This window comes from Choristoneura fumiferana, chromosome 28, assembly GCF_025370935.1.
Source record: "Choristoneura fumiferana chromosome 28, NRCan_CFum_1, whole genome shotgun sequence".
NCBI lineage: Eukaryota > Metazoa > Arthropoda > Insecta > Lepidoptera > Tortricidae > Choristoneura > Choristoneura fumiferana.
In genome coordinates this window covers 2,159,682-2,171,716 of record NC_133499.1, presented here as the reverse complement: position 1 = coordinate 2,171,716, position 12,035 = coordinate 2,159,682, and the positions used below count along the sequence as shown (strand labels likewise).

At 38.9% G+C, this 12,035-nt stretch overlaps 1 protein-coding gene across 2 annotated transcripts in view; it reads left to right on the top strand.

The window, feature by feature from the left end:
- Nucleotides 1-6,187: 6,187 nt before the first annotated feature.
- Nucleotides 6,188-12,035, top strand: part of LOC141443882 (fatty acyl-CoA reductase wat-like) — a 42,160-nt gene continuing 36,312 nt past the window's right edge. For both annotated transcript variants that reach the window (XM_074109246.1, XM_074109245.1), the window contains exon 1: nt 6,188-6,291. The gene's annotated coding sequence lies outside the window, so the exon portion shown is untranslated. The remainder of the gene's footprint in view (nt 6,292-12,035) is intronic.

Sequence of the window (12,035 nt, the reverse complement as noted above, 5' to 3'; positions counted from 1 at the left end):
GGCCAGTGTCCGGTATCCGGCCACTATTTTACTATTCGGCAGAATACCGGATAGTTGCGTACTATCCGGCCGGATACCGAATGGTAAAAAACTTAGTTATGATTAAAAACCGGCCAAGAGCGTGTCGGGACACGCCCGAAATAGGGTTCCGTAGCCATTACGAAAATGTCTAAGGATTTCGTATTTTATACGGAATCTTCCAAGTTTAGGTATATTTTATAAATACCTTAGGCTGCTATTTAAGAGTATAACTACTAATTATTCTCAAGCAAATTTAGCTGTTATAGTTTTCCTTGAAAGTTTGCTATACTTACTACCATCCTGAATTTTTTCAAAATTTTCCACCCACTTAATGAAAATTTGCACTTTAAAGTTGAATATTTCGCAAAAAAATCAATGAATCGAAAAATCGTTTTAGCAAACCCCTAATGGTTTTAAAAGACCTATCCAACGATATCCCACAGTATAGGGTTGGACGAGAAAAAAAATCACCCCACTACGTCTGTGGGAGGTACCCTAAAAAAATTTTCTTTTTTAGGTTTTTATTGTACCATTTTGTCGGCGTAGTTTACATATATATCCGTGCAAAATTACAGCTTTCTAGCATTGATAGTTCCTGAGCAAAGCCGCGGACGGACGGACAGACAGACAGTCATGGCGAACCTTTATAGGTTTAGTTTTTGCCATTTTGGCTCCGGAACCCTAAAAACTGGTATTTATTTATGAATTTATCAATTATTGGCATCAGTTTATTATTGTAAGGGGCTGTTTCACCACCCATTGATCAATTTCTATCGACGGACAAACGTGATTCCGTCTCGCGTCTATTCAAACAAAACAAACAGAAACGACATCACATTTATCCGTCAGTCAAAACATTGGTCACATTATCACCGATGATCTGAAAGATGATTATGATGTGGAGAGGGAGCGCAGGGCGTTGGCAGTGAGGAGTAATGTCCTTGCCCGCAGATTTGCTCGCTGTTCGGATGAGGTAAAAGTGACTCTTTTCAAGGCTTACTGTACCTCTTTTTACTCCAGCGGTCTGTGGTGTAGGTACACGAAACAAGCCTACAATGCCTTGCGTGTACAGTACAACAACGCCCTCAGGATGCTGTTGGGGCTACCGCGCCATTGCAGCGCGTCTGGAATGTTTGCTGCTGCCCGAACGGATGGCTTTCATGCTTGTCAAGGGCAGACCTCTTGAGGGGAGGTTTGACCTTAAAGGAGGCCTAGTAGGTTACTCTTTGAGTAAAACAATAAGACGTTTTAACAATTTTTTAATTAACAATTAAACACAAAAAATAACAGGCCTAGTTTGACAAAAATTAAAAGTAAAATATTACGAGAATCTCAGATAGTAAGTTCAAGCGATTTTATTGAGAGGTGGTTCTGATTATTCGGTCTCACTGGCCTACACTTCCCTGGAGTCGGAGAGAAGAACCCGGAGCGAAGAGGCTGGCCACAGCAGGGGGGCCTGGTCCAGCTGAGTGGTCGTCGGTGCCGAGGTCAAAAGGGGCCTTAGGGCGGCAGGACGAGCAGCCTGGACAAGTGTTCCACGCAGGAGCGATCAGGGTCTTGGACGAGCCAGGAAGGATGTGCAGTACTCCGGAAGTTAGGGCCGTCAGGGCTTAGTGTCAGGTTAGGGCGTAAAGGAGCCGCCTGAGCCGTGAGAGCTGTAGCCGAACGGAGCTTTGAAAGTTGTAGCCGTGCAGAGCGGAGAAAGCTGTAGCCGTACGGAGCTTGTAAGCCGTACGAAGGTTTGTAAGCCGTACAAAGGTTTGTAAGCCGTACAAAGGTTGTAAGCCGTAAATTAGGTGGTGTCAGTTGTGGTCCAGTGCTAGATTGTTTGCCAGTCACTCCTCTGCAGCGATGCACCAACTCTTAGGGCGAGCTGAATTGCAGTGAGTGGCAAGGACAATCATACGGAGTTACAGGCAGGCAAAGGAAAGTGATTCTAGTTTTATATAATTATTTAAAAAAAAACAAAAGGTAAAAATAAATAGCCTAAGTGACCGTTAAAATTTGAAATACAACAGTTCACTAAATAACCGTTAGAGGATTACATTTGAAATTAAACGTTACTTAGCTGAGTTTGAATTTATTTTAACACCGGTACGCATCCGTTGCATAAAAGTAATAAGCATTAACATAGGTTCTGAGTTTTAAACAACGGATGAGAGAAATTAACAAGTGTTAAAATATTAAGTATAAGAAATGTTTGAAATAAAAGATTCCCTGGCCAGGGGAAGCCTTCAGTTCAATTACACAAAGTTAAATTATAAAGAAAATAATTATAATAAAATACACAGAAAAACACAAGAGTTAAATATCGGAGAACTTACCAAGTCTGGGCGTATGGAGCTTTCGAGAGAGCTGTTTAGTGTAAGGTGAGCTGTTGAATGTGTGTTTTACAGCTGTGCTTCAGCTTTTAAGGGTGAGAATATTACAGTTAGAATTCCCCGGTCACAGCTGATCGACAGCACCCCCCTTGGCCGACAAAAACGGTCAAGGGTGAGTTGGTTATAGATATGTTTAGTCGTACAATCTCGTGTAGTAAATGAATGTAATAAAATGCCTAATTTTATAAAATAAATAAGTAAATAATAAATAAATATTAAATACATATTATTACGTAAATAAATGAGTCAAGAGAAAACTACGGTGGCGACCTCTAGAGTTCGTCCGCCATTCTGCTCAGAGATCCTTATTGAGGAAAGCGCCATCTAGCTTGAGCTGAGCTAACTAAGATGTCAGCGATCGCCTATGTGCATCGTGACATGCTATCATGCGGAAGAAGGCCGCCTCTCTTCTCCGTCGTGTGCGCGGTAGCGGCAACGGCATTTTGAGGACGCTTGCTAAGCGTAATGACAGTCCCTCGTATGGCATATGGTGAGGAAGGCTATAGGTGCCACTAGCTAATAGTTATAGTTATCTTTGTAAGTCTTTACTAACATATAATTTAAGCATTTAATTTAGACACTAACCAAAATACTTATACTTATATAGATGATTGTAAAAAATATCTGAAATAAAAATTTATTATTATTATTATTATTATTAAAACTAATCAATGGGTGGTGGAACAGCCCCTAAGTTAAATATTTAATTAACTTACAAGTTGCAGCCTGTACGGAGTGTCATGCGCATGTTCGAATTAGCTTAGTTTAATTGTACGTAAAACTAGGCCGAATATCCGGCTATCCGGCCAACGGTACCGCCGAATATCCGGTATCCGGCCAAACCACTATCTCTAGTATAGAGTAAGTAGGTATAACAGGTAGGTAGGTAGGTAGGCGGGTAGGTAGTGGGTATAACATAACATTACATTGAAATAAAGTATCATATTCAAATATCAGATTAATAATAGGACACCATACCATATACGGAGGAATCTCTACCATATAAGGGATATAACCTGAGATTGTCATTCGACACCATCCACGTGAGGACCACCCATAATTATGACTAATATGTTATACCTACTCATACAACTGGATTATTAAACAGAGTTTACCGAACCTTCGTGTGTTTCTGTTCACCCCGTTCTCCTCCGACATCAAAAGTTCATAATAATTTCAAATGTACTCATTGTTTCGAAAATGAATTCCGGAAACTGAGGTGCGAATCCACGGTCTTCGGCCATTCTGCTTGAGAGGCCATAAGGTCAAATCATTATAAGCTACCACGACTGGTCATACTGTAGTTAATTTAATATCTTCAACGGTACGTGGCAATGCCCTTTTGTGTAAGTTTCTACGTGATATGAGAGGTCGTTCATACCTATTTACGGGGTATGCAAATTAAAAAGCAATTATTCCAGAATTTGCTTGAAGATGGTGTAAATAACTATGAGCCAATCGCAAGCAAGACTGAAACGTCAAACGGACTTTACGATGCTAACGCCATCTAGCGATATTTCGGCTGTCGAAAAACCCTCCAGGGAGGGAGGGAATTTGGGCTATATCATCGGGGGGGGGGGGTTACAAATAAGGTTTCTAATTATAGCTTTTTGTGTTACAGTCAGCAGCCGATACCTATATCTACACTTTCCTTCTTACTTATATTATAAATGCGAAAGTATGTGTGTACGTGTGTGTGTGTATGTTTGTTACTCCTTCACGCTAAAACGGCTGGGCGGATTTGGATGAAATTTAATACGATGATAGCTGGACGTCTGGAATAACATACCTATAGGCTACTTTTCATCCCGATATTCCCACGGGATAGGGATAAAATCTCGAAATAACAACCGCTGGGTTGTTTTTAACACAACCTTAAATTTATAACACGATATAAATTTTGGGATTTCCCAGGGGAATTTTGTAAAATCCCGGAATTTAAAATGTAGCTACCACATCGAATAGTGCACGCGTGCTAAGCCGCGGGTAAACTAGTAAATTCTATCGTCACAAAGTTATTGACAGCTAAGTCAGCATTTTCACGTGAATTTTCACTTCGTCAAAATGATCTCAACAATTTGGGTGTAAGCTAGTTGTTGTTGTAGTGTCGAGGACTGCAGGGCTCGATTTATGCTTGGATGACTTTGTGGTGAATATGTATTATTTACTCGTAGAGGGCGCTGGGGGCATGAATAATTATCTTCCCATTTAAATAATTAGCCGTCCGTTGTGATTCTTCAACCTGTTAATAGATGTTTTATTTGGGAACTCTTTTATGTTTTGATTTACATTTGATAGCATTTGATGAATTATTTAAGTCCAGGATTAACTCAAACAGTTAAGTTGATTTTAAGTAGTTAAGCTACTAACTCTTATATTGATAATGATTAATTTATTAATAACCATAACCAACGTAGAAACGTTGAATACGTACCTAGCCTGAGCGACATAGAGACGTTGAATACGTACCTAGCCTGATCGACTTAGGAACGTTGAATACGTACCTAGCCTGAGCGACTTAGAGACGTTGAATACGTACCTAGCCTGAGCGACTTAAGAGACTTTGAATACGTTCCTAGCCTTATCGACTTAGGAACGTTGAATACGTACCTAGCCTGAGCGACATAGAGACGTTGAATACGTACCTACCTAGCCTGAGCGACTTAGAGACGTTGAATATGTACCTAGCCTGAGCGACTTAGAGACTTTGAATACGTTCCTAGCCTGTCCGACTTAGAGACGTTGAATATGTACCTAGCCTGACCGACTTTAGAGACGTTGAATATGTACCTAGCCTGACCGACTTTAGAGACGTTGAATACATTCCTAGCCTGTCCGACTTAGAGACGTTGAATATGTACCTAGCCTGACCGACTTTAGAGACGTTGAATATGCACCTAGCCTGAATATGTACCTAGCCTGACCGACTTTAGAGACGTTGAATACATTCCTAGCCTGTCCGACTTAGAGACGTTGAATATGTATCTAGCCTGACCGACTTTAGAGACGTTGAATATGTACCTAGACTGACCGACTTAGAGACGTTGTATTCAGTATTTCAGTATTTATTTATTGCAACACCTTTTACAAAAAAATATAAAAAATGATGCCTGTTGGGGCGCAGCAATTTTAAAATTAATTACATTAGGTAATTAACTTATACATAACATATTATGCTATTATTGTATATCTACCTAGCCTGATCGACTAAGAAACGTTGAATAAGTGCCTAGCCTGTCCGACTTAGAAAAGTCGTAAAACTGTCGACATTGCCATTTCAAAGTTCAATGTCCCTTAAACGGCTGAACCGATTTTTATTAACTAAACATAGCTAACAACCACCACCACAAGGAAACTCGCTTTCACCTAAAAAAACACATCGAAATCCATCCATCCGCTTGAGAGCTAAGATATCACAGACAGACAGACGGACATTGGCGTCGAACACCCCTCTTTTGCATTGGTGGTTAAAAACGACAAATGGGCAAGCTAAATAAAAGCTTGTAAAATATACCAGTTATTTATTCCATCAAGCTTTACTTTGCGGGGTTTGCGGCGGTTAAAACACATTGTATGAACACACACAAATCACCTAAACCCGTTTATCACCACCACCATACTACTTACACTGACGCGTTTTGAACTCAACCGGAGCTCACATTAAGATTTTAGACTAGGTAATATAATGTGGAGGTGGACGAACTGCATGAACATACATTTCTTGCATAAACGTACTATCTATTAATTATACCAGTGGTTTGTCGCCCCTGTTTCTCCATTTCCTTCGGGTCACGCCAATGGGCAATGCTCAGTAGTTTCTGGACTGTTCCTGGAAGCAGTTGTGTCAAAGGACAAAACGCTAATCCGGGTCTACTCATACGCCAAAATTGTGAGTTACTTATCATTAGCTAAATTCTTAAAAAATCTTAAAATATTGAAAAAAAATTGATGGATTTTTGCATGGGTCCATGTCGACCCGTATGCATAACTATAGCGAAGGTCATTCATACCTAATGTAATGTTTGTTAATGTATCTGTTTGTCATAAATAGTCACTTAATGTATTGTTTGTCATTACTCTTCGTCGGTGTTAAAGGTTTGCAACAATATCTGTGTCTGTCTGTCTGTCCGTCCGTAGCATGGTAGCCATTAAACGGAAGGACCGATTTCGATGAGGTTTTTCTTACGTGAAAGGGAGTTTAGTTGCAGTGGTTCTTAGCTATGTTCGATAAAAAATCGTTCTGCCGTTTTTGAGATACCTATTCTGAAGGAAGTGTTATAAAACAAATCAAAGTTATAGAGTTCTACAGAAGGACCACTTAAAAAAATCTGAATGATTTACAGTTTCGGCGGGAAAAAATTACGACTTTCAACCTACTCAAGCTAATCAGTATTTGATAGGAAGTGAAAACCTAAAGTTAGACAAAATCATGCAAGTTGCATTACATTGCGGCGCTCGATTGACCACTTTAAAGTCTTTCGCTTTATGGAATCTCAATGTAAGCCAGTTGCACGATTTTTCTTGCTAGTCTGAACTGCAATGGGCTTAAGGACGATAAGATACGAACATTGAATTCCGAATTTGGGCTTGGGTTAGGTAGGTAGGTTGGTAGGAAAGAAGAAGGCATTTGTTTGTGCGAATCACCTGACCGCTGAACCACGAACTGATTTCGATGAGATTTTATGCACTTTAAAGTACTTCCAGTTGAGTGTACTTGCATTGCCATAATGCCATTAGCCGTTGAAGAGAATTTCACTACCAGTACCCAGTGGCGTAGCTACCAAGGGGCTAGGCGGGGCAGTGCCCCGGGGCCCTCAAGCTCAGGGGGCCCTCGAAATTCTGCTTTATAGCTGATGATAAAGTTGCTTAGCATTTTTAAAGTAGTACTATACTATAGTAATACTTTACTTTACTTACTTTTACTTTTACTTTACTTTAGGTAGTGTATATATAATGATTTTACTTCAAAAAACCTTACCAGTTTTGATAGCAGTGGGCCCCATTTTTTTATTTGCCCCAGGGCCCTAGGTTACCTAGCTACGCTGCTGCCAGTACCACTACCATGAGTTTACAGTGACCGTACTCGATAGCGATATAAATAATTTACGCCGTCGTTATCGAGTACGGTCGCTGTAAACTCATGGTAGTGGTACAGATTATTGTTTTGTCGCCGGGCTTGAACGAGTACTTACTTATGCTAAATCTAGGCTCACTGCTTCCAAACTAACATACAGCCAAGCAAACTGAATCACGTGATCACGTACCAGGGAGGGTGGAACCTTTTCATAATCAATTTTGCTATGATTTCTTTGGCAAATGATGTATGGGATGACAAAGTAAGACAAAGACAAAGGTTATTAAGACCTTTTGATAATCAATGATATGATATCTTTGGCAAATGAATGGGATGTCAACATGACATTGGTAGCATAAAGGTTCCACGCTTGTACGTGATTTAGTTTCTTTGAGTGTACACTGCAAGTAAAATTAAAGCTTTTCAAGAACGTCTCCATTCGAACGCTGAACTTGTCAATTATATGGCCTGCCTCAAACATTCTGGTACTTTCTGATATTCAGTAGCGTAGAATTCCACAAAATTATCGAATCTTTATTCTGCTACAAACTCCGCCATTCTTTCGATTGGATCGAATCAGTCTAAGAATTATTAGTCAGGTATTCAAGTAATGGCCGGGTCATTTAATTTAAATGTAATTAGCATTTGCCTGCGTCGTTCTGATACACATACATTGCTACCTCTACTTAGTTTATACGATACGTAGTCGTATAGACAGACAGTATAACATTGTGATAATGATAATCAGAAGTGGTGACAGTGGGTGGACTGGATGTATTTACCTTGTAATTGTTTGAGAAAATAGTTGAAGAGTCAGCACCGCTCCCGTAGTTAATTTATTAACCTCCGACGAAAAAAGAGGGGTGTTATAGATTTGACCGCTATGTGTATCTGTGTGTCTGTCTTTCTGTCTGTGGCACCGTAGCTCTTAAACGAGAGGACCGATTTGAATGCAGTTATTTATTTGAAAGCAGGTTTTCTAGCGATGGTTCTTGGATATGTTTTATCAAAATCGGTTCAGCCGTTTTTGAGATATTGAACTTTGAAGTGACAAAGTCGGGGGTTTTCTAACTCTTTGTTTTTTATTAAGTTATTATATTTGTATGTTTCATTAAAATCGATTCAGCTGTTTTTGAGATATAGAACTTTAAAATTATAAAGTCGAGGGTTTTTAAACTCTTCTAAGTTGATTAGATTAGTTTACCTAGAAGTCACTAGGTGCTTACATAAATACAGACATTACCTACATTCAAATCCTTTTGAAGTCTGATACTTATAGTGATTATATTTTATAAGCACCGCTGACAAGGTCCGCGGGCGCGTGCCGGCCATACAAATAGCTTATTACGTTTGATACAGTTACTGTCATACATACAAACATACCAGTGACGCCATGAAGACATAGGTACATCACAAAGATTAAACGATGATTTGAACTTTTGAGTGAAAGCTTAAGAACCTAATCTGTTTAATTCCCGACGTAAAGAGTTCAATATCTTAAAAACGGCAGAAACGATTTTGATAAAACATATCTAAGAACCAGCATCGCTAGAAAACCTGCTATCAAATAACAAAACCCACATTCAAATCGATTCACCCGTTTTACAGGACAGACACACAAACACAAATTTTCGCGTCAGGGGTTAAAACAGGATAAGTATAAAGTTTTAATTTCAGTTTGTATGTTATATTATTGAGTATTAGCGATTTTGAATAACGTGACATCGCGTATATACATACTTAGTTACCTACTTAAACTTCCTACCTACATGCATATACATACAAGGTCGTTGAACTAATGCGCATAATCCAACAACCTCGACGTCAGCAATCGACGCAAATGCAACATATTATGGATCTATTTTTCCGCAATATATCTCAAGTATTTTCCTTAATTAAGTACATACTACTAGCTCGTACCCGCGGCTTCGGAATTCGGAATTCCCAAGAATTACGATACGACGTGGTCTTTATTTACGTTGTATGGTGGTTGGTTGTACTATCCATACTAATATTATAAATGCGAAAGTAACTCTGTCTGTCTGTCTGTCTGTCTGTCTGTTACGCTTTCACACCAAAACCGCTGAACCGATTTGGATGAAATTTGGTACAGAGATAGAATAGACCATGGGAAAGAACATAGGCTATGTTTTATCGCGAAAAAGAGGCTTTAAGGGGTTGAAATAGGGGATGAAAGTTTATATGGTGGAAGTTCGTCGCTGTCGAACATAAAACCATGAAACTTGGCATTTAGGAACTTAATAAAAAATAAGTCGGTATTTGTAAGAGCTTTTTTGAAAATTCGACCTGTGGGGGATGAATAGGGGATGAAAGTTCATATGGAAGGTCGTCATTATCGAAGATAAATCGATGAGTCTTTATTAAACTTGCCATTTCGGCACGTGATTAAGAGATAAATAGACATTAGTTCGCGCGTTTTTTTAAATTCTTCCTGTGTGGGGGTGAAATAGGGGATGAAAGTTTATATATAAAGATCGTCATTGTCGAAGATAAATCGATGGTTCTTTGTGAAACTTGGCATTTGGGCACGTGATAAGAGATAAATAGATATTTGTTCGCGCGTTTTTTAAAATTCTTCCTGTGTGATGGTGAAATAGGGGATGAAAGTTTTATATGAAGGTCGTCATTGTCGAATATAAATCGATTGTACTTTATGAAACTTTGCATTTGGGCACTTATAAAAATAAAATAGATATTTGTTCAAGCGTTTTTGAAAATTTTACCTGCGAGGGGATGAAATAGGGGATGAAAACTTATATGGAACGTCGTCATTATCAAAGATAAATCGATGAATCTTTATGTTTAGGTATTCGATAAGAACATAAAAAAACTGGTTAAATTCGATTCAGACTCGCGCATCAAGGGTTCCGTACGTAGGTATTTATGAATGAATATCCAGTGTTAGGAAAAAAAATTGCTAATAGAGCTACCTTTATACAAAATTCCAAGTTTCTAGGACAGCCGGAAGTACCCTAAACCTTTTTCAGTTAAGGCGATTTGTATGGAAACACTTTTTTAATGACTGTAGCTTTTGATTGCGTTAATTTAGAAGTTCGATTTTTCACAGCTTCCGGGACTATTGACCTGAGTTTAGGGTTTTAATTTCAACTCTATACATACTCCGCGCGTTTACGGGATATAGGGTCTAAGGGTTCCATTTTTTTCCTTTTGAGGTACGGACCTAAAAAACATTTGTTCCGGCTCTTTTACATTTCGACATTTTTCATACTTGAAATATGGGGATGAAAGTTCTTAAGGAATTCCAAACAAATTGACTATAAGTATACTTATCAGAAAAATGTGTAGCTATGCTTAGTAAGAATTATAATCCTACCCTCCTAACTTACAATAAAGGACGTAAGATGTCAAGAGTTCACTATGAAGAATTCCTTTTTTGTTGGCAGGGTAGAATACACGTCGTATTGCTAAAATATGGCTACCGCAAAATATTTATGTTTTAGAACGAATGGAAGAACAAAAAAGAATTGTTTAGATATAAAGCATGTATTAAAATAGCTTATTTTCAGTAAACATAGAGGTTTCTATGTGCTATTATTAGCAGAATAGGTACCTAAATAACTTAAAGACTTCCAAAGTTACTATTCCACGCGACGAAGTCGCGGGCAAAAGCTAGTAGGTATATAACTTTCGATGCGTTTGTTTTCGTAAATCAAAGAGAGTTTTCTTGCGGTAGTTCTTACAGTATAGCTGTTTCAATAAATAACCACCCAACAAAAAGTTGGATACTTTGTCACTCCAAAGTTCAATGTCTTAAAAACGGCTGAAGCGATTTTGATGAAACATGTCTAAGAACAATCGCTAGAAAACCTGCTTTCAAACAAAAAAAACCGCATCCAAATTGGTCTACCCAATTAAGAGCTACGGTGCCAAAGACAGGCACACATAGCGGTCAAACTTATAACACCCCTCTTTTAGCATGCATTTGACAGTGACGGTAAAAATGACGATGAAAATGCGGGTAGTTGTGCACCGGTGTTAAGTTCGTCGGGTAGTCGCGCGAGCAGAGCGGTGGCGTGGCGCGCAGTGCGCGTGTTGCCGTGTTGCGGCAGCCGCCGAGTCGCGTTGCTCCTAGGAAGAAGCGCTAAGAATTAGCCCGAAACATGTCGAGCTAAACTCGATTTAAGACGTGAGTTATCCGGTACAATATCATTTAATATGAGTGAGTCTCACGGTAGTTTCATGTTCAAAAATATCTTCTTCTTTTTCTCTTTTAAGATATGGCTTTTCTGTCCTAATTAATAGGACAATTTCGCCAGTGTCAAGGTAAACTCTCTTTGAGAGGGACGTTGTACGGTGATTGTAGTTTTTGCAACTTGATAGTAAAATTCCAGAAACCACGTGGAGACAACTTGCGCATTAAAAAATGCCAGACACGAAAGCAATATAGAATTTTGTGATCACTGTTCACTGTTAAGGTTAATACCCGCATAAAACACTATCAAAATTATACTTCAACTAGCCAAAGAAACAGAAATAGCTAAATTAGATATTGTCTACATCCGCCATGTTCGAATGCT